We start from the raw sequence: 5,805 nt of genomic DNA on the forward strand, positions 1-5,805 counted from the left end.
ACTTAGGGGTGCGTTTTCTTTGCTGTGGAAGCTCGCAGGGACGGGGGCGCTTTAAAAAATGTTAATTTCTTTTTTTCTTATTTATTTATTTATTGATCTTATTTTTTACATTGTCACTTTAAAAAAAATGTGATCACTTTTATTGCTGTCACAAGGAATGTAAACATCCCTTGTGACAGTAATAGGTGGTAACAGGTACTCTTTATGGAGGGATCAGGGGTCTAAAAGACCTCAAACCCTTCCTTTGCACTTCAAAGTATTCAGATCGCCAAAAACTGTGATTCTGAATACTGTAAGTTTTTTTTTTAAACGGTGCCATTGGCAGCCGAGTAAACCGGAAGTGACGTTGTGACGTCGCTTCCGTGTTTACACAAAGGAGACTGGATCAAAGCCATTTTCGGCTTCCTTCCAGTCTCACTCGAGCCGGCGGAAGTGCCGGATCATGGATCGGGTCTCCCGGTGGGACGGGAGGCCCGTAAAGAGCGGTGGAAGGAGACGAGAGGGTGGGGGGAGTCCCCTCTCCCTCCTTCAGGATGAGCCGACCGCTCGCTCTAAAAAACAGTAACAGGATGATGCATGCAGCTGCAGGCGCCATCCCGGTATAACCCCTTAAAGCCGAGGCCGCATATGTGCATATGGTCAGCGGGAAGGGGTTAAAATAAACTGTATAGCGGGTGGTGATAAGGTGACTATGCCTTGACAAACCTTAGCAGTACAGTTTATATCAATTTACGGTGTTTTGAACCAGATTGCAGTCACTCCTGATGTAAAGTCTATACACTATATTTGTATATAGGGTCTGCTGCGACTTCTAAAGGTGGCAGAGGTGCCAGATTCCACTTTAGTTTTGATAATCTTGCACCTGCCCTTCCTCTTGCTGATTTCCCCCTCCTATTAAGTCTCTTTATATATACTTATTTTTATGAATTTCCCCTGTAAGCATCCCTCTTAATTTTTTCCTCCAATTTTTTTTTTTGTAATGTATATTAGATGTATACTAGGTAATGGTGAGATGACCAGTCCTTAACAGATAGAGTTTGGCTCAATCTGCGGTGTTTGGTCCTGCTAGAGTCTACATGGAGAAGATAAGCAACGCAGAGAGGTACCAAAAAAAAAAAGAGATGACTCACCACTCCTGATGTCCAATCACGGCTGATCACGATGTAAACAGGAAGAGCTGTTTATCGGCTTTTCCTCACTCGCGTCTGACAGACGCATGTAGAGGAGAGCCGAGCGGTGGCTCTCCTGACAGGGGGGTCTGCGTTGATTGTTTATCAGTGCAGCCCCCCCGCGGATGCCCACACCGGACCACCAGGGACGCCACGAGGACCACCAGGGATGCCCATAACAGATGGATGACCAGCGATGCCACCCTAGACCACCAGGGATGCCAGTAAGTGCCCAAATGCCAATCAATGCCCACACATCTTGCCAGTCAGTGCTAGTCAGTCAATGCCTGCCAGATGTCTCCTAATCAGTAATGCCCAGCAGTGCCATCTATCAGTGTCCATCAGTGCCACCCATTAGTGTCCATCAGTGCCACCTATCAGTGCCCATCCTTGCTCACCTATCAGTGCCAATCAGTGCCCATCTGTGCCACCTATTAGTGCCACCCATAAGTACCCATCAGTGCCGCCTATCAGTGCCCATCAGTGCTACCTATCAGTGCCCACCAGTGCCACCTCATCAGTGCCAACTCATTGGTGCCACCTCATCAGTGCCACCTTATCAGTGCCCATTAGTGCAGCCTCATCAGTGCCCGTCAGTGAAGGAGAAAACTTATTTATTTACAAAATTTTATAACAAAGAAAACTTTTTTTTTTCAAAATTTTCAGTCTTTTTTTATTTGGTGCACAAAAAATAAAAATGCCAGCAGTGATCAAATACCATCAAAAGAAATCTCTATTTGTGGGAACAAAATGATAAAAAATTTGTTTGGGTACAGTGTAGCATGACTTCGCAATTGTCATTCAAATTGCGACAGCGCTGAAAGCTAAAAATTGGCTTGGGCAGGAAGGGACAAAAGTGCCTGGTATTGAAGTGGTTAACCAGCGACTTCTTTGGGGGTAGTGCTACATAGTGTTTACATGGTTGGATCTGAGATTTGAATTCAAACCTTACCTTGGACACGATTCCTTCCACAATCCAGGAATATACTGTTAGGTAAGTTGGCAGTAATGGCTTTAGTGGTAAAATATATAAATACAATGCTCACAAACAAAAACTCATAGTAAGTGATAACAAAAAACATAAAGTCCATACAAAACTATGAAGGTGCTTCACAAATAGTGTGTAAAAATGCAGGGAATGCTTTACATCTGGTGTGCGGAAAATGCAGAGAAAATGTTGCAGAAAATTTTTCAGATTTACCAAGACACCCCCACATGTGTCCCCACTCACCAAATCACAATGACACACAGCTTTTCAGTCTGGGAGTCAGTAAAGGCTTGTAACAATAGCCAAAGAAAGTTGTAGAATGGCAGGTTCACTGATGAGATGATAAACGATACTTCAACGTTAATACTTAGCCCAACAAAAAACAGGTACTCAAAAAGGAAGAAAAAAGGGGGACCAATAGTGAAGTATGCTAAGATTAAAAATGTATTGCACATAAAAGGTTATACTTACAAAAGTAAGTTAAAATCAGGCATTGAAACAATCAGAGGATGCAGCAAACACCATTAACAGCGTTCCCACGAGACAGGAAATGACGCCAGAACCGGAAGTGTGTCACGTCAATGCATTTCGCCCTCCCACAGGGCGTCACCAAAGACCTTTGATAGGAAAAAAACACACTGCTGTCAGGAGGACAGGAGTGATGGAATCCGCAGCTGACAAACAGCCCTGTGAAGTTCACCGTACTGGCTTCGTGCTCGGTTTCCCTATTTGCACATTCCAGCACACTAGGAGTTAACACAGTGCGAACAGGGAAGCCGAGCTGAACTTCCAGCAAGGAGCCAGTACGAGTTGTAGGTAGAGTACAAACTCATATGTACTCTACTATAGGTGTTACACTAATGCCCCGTACACACGGTCGGATTTTCCGACGGAAAATGTGCGATCGGAGCGTGTTGTCGGAAATTCCGACCGTATGTGGGCTCCATCTGACTTTTTCCATCGGATTTTCCGACACACAAAGTTTGAGAGCAGGCTATAAAATTTTCCGACGACAAAATCCGTTATTGGAATTTCTGATCGTGTGTACACAAATCTGAAGCACAAAGTGCCACGCATGCTCAGAATAAATAAAGAGATGAAAGCTATTGGTTACTGCCCCGTTTAGAGTCCCGACGTACGTGTTTTACGTCACCGCGTTCAGAATGATCAGATTTTCCGACAACTTTGTGTGACCGTGTGTATGCAAGACAAGTTTGAGCCAACATTCATCGGAAAAAATCCTAGGATTTTGTTGTCGGAATGTCCGATCAATGTCCGACCGTGTGTACGGGGCATAACTGTGTCTTATTGAATCCCATCTTACAGTACATTAAAGGAGTTGTAAAGGTTCGTTTTTTTCATACTTACCTCCTCTGTGCAAGGGTTTTGCACAGAGCGGCCCCAATCATCCTCTTCTGGGGTCCCCCAGAAGCGCTCCTGACTCCTCCTCTTCTCCAGTGCCCTCACGGAGAGCCGCTTTCCATGGGGGCACTCGTGTGGGCGCACTCCCGAATCCTGCTGCTGCATCCATTGAAACAGACAGAAGGACTTGGCCCCGCACCCGGCTCCCGTATCACTGGATTTGATTGACAACAGCGGGAGCCAATGGCTCCTGCTGCTATCAATCTATCCAATGAGGACCTGAGACAGTGGCTGCAGCTGCTGTGCTCATCCCAGTCGATGGAACAATCGGGTTCAGGTAAGTAAAAGGGGGGCTCTGGGGGGCAGCTGCACTACAGAAGGTTTTTCACCTTAATGCATAATGCATTAAAGTGAAAAAACTCAAGGGTTTACAACCCCTTTAAGTTCCCCATTGTACATGCTTTTTAAAAAATATGAAGCTCTGTGTGACCTATGACAGCGCTACCCGTTTTTCCAGTGAGGTATTTAATGCGCAGGTGCAGACTTATGTTACTTAAGATTATGGTCACATTACACATTTATTATTGTGTTATATTTTTTTCACATATGTTCTCATGCACACAGTCTTTTTATGCTTAAACTTAGTGTTGCACTTTACAATTTGCATATTGTTTGCACTTTTGTGCATTTTTTTATGCAACTTTGTTTTCATCTTGCATTTGTCGCATGGGATCGCACTAAAACTAAATATTTTCTTCACATATGTTCTCATGCATAGTCTTTTTGTGTCCAAACTTAGTGTTGCACTTTACAATTTGCATATTGTCTGTACTTTTGTGCGTTTTTTATGCACCTTTTGTGTTCATCTTGTATTGGTCGCACTAAAACTAAATATTTTGGTCGCGTATAATACAATTCATCATATTTGCACTGTATAGTTGCACATTATTTGAATTTATGCTATTTCATGTTTATGGTCATATATATATTTACTTTCTTATATGCTTTTATTGCACAGGATTAGTTTATACCTAGTGCTGTATACAAAAATGAGTGTAGCGCTAAAAAATTTGACCATGTGAGTGGAAACATCTGTGCATGTGCCAAAAAAGAACAGCGCACTAGAATAAACAAGTTAGTGACTAAAAACAACCAATACACACAAAGGTATTATGTGAAAATGGAATCGAATACATAACAAATATGTGTAAATATGAGTATATCACAAGTTGTGTTAGTGAAACACAAAATAATAGCACAACAAGTGTATCAATGTCTGAACGGATGCATAAAAATGGAAAAGTTCTATCTCCCCAATCTCCAGATGGAGTTAGAACATATACTCAAAATGAACTGGTTGGTGAGCTTGTGGACACTTCAAAGGAATAAGAGGTTGGATAATCTTACCAGATATAATGGACACGCATATCATACGGCAGTGAGTCAAACAAGCTCATAATCCTTAGTTCCTGGTAGTACGAAGATGCCACACTTGGATTATGCTGATTGACTTGCTACTCCAAACCATATGGTCGAACGGCAGTAAACACCCGACAGCCCAGCCAATCCAAGGGATGATGGTGTGAGAAAATGGTCATCAATGCCTATATCAGTGACTGCGCTGTTCTTTTTTGGTACATGCACAGATGTTTCCACTCACATGGTCACATTTTTTAGTGCTACACTAATTTTTGTATATTGATCTGGACCTTGTTTGTTTGAGTGTTAGCTGCTATTTTCACTTTATTTTTTGTTTGAGTGCAGTACTTTCTCCTCCCCTTCATATACCTAGCGCTGCACTTTATTTTTTGCATCAATATAAGTACAATGCAAGCTCAGCTGATGATGGACACACTTTTCTTGTCTGGGTAATTCTACCTTCTCTATGTGTGGAAACCTTGGTTACATAATCTGCTAAAAGGAGAAATTATACGAAGATATGAACCCCAAGGAATGAGTTCTATTTTCTATGTCTCTCAGCTAAATGTTATTTTTAGGAGTCCTCCTATGCAGAAGATTAACATAATGTACCAGATTTTTTATGCAATTTGTATATGGCCATGCTAGGATTTCTATGTCTGGTTTACAATGTTTCAGAAAGGAGATTCTAACACTGTTTAGTAAGTAAGGAGTGGACACATGTAAACGCCTAGCTGGTAAATTGTTTCTACCAGGTTATGAAGCCTATCATGGAAAATTCCTTTTATTATATATTTTTATATTTTTTATTATCTGTGATAATGATGTTCCCTGTTATATAACATTGTCAACAAATTGCCTTATTGG

Source organism: Aquarana catesbeiana, linkage group LG06 (genome assembly GCF_042186555.1).
Source record: "Aquarana catesbeiana isolate 2022-GZ linkage group LG06, ASM4218655v1, whole genome shotgun sequence".
Classification (NCBI taxonomy): Eukaryota; Metazoa; Chordata; class Amphibia; order Anura; family Ranidae; genus Aquarana; species Aquarana catesbeiana.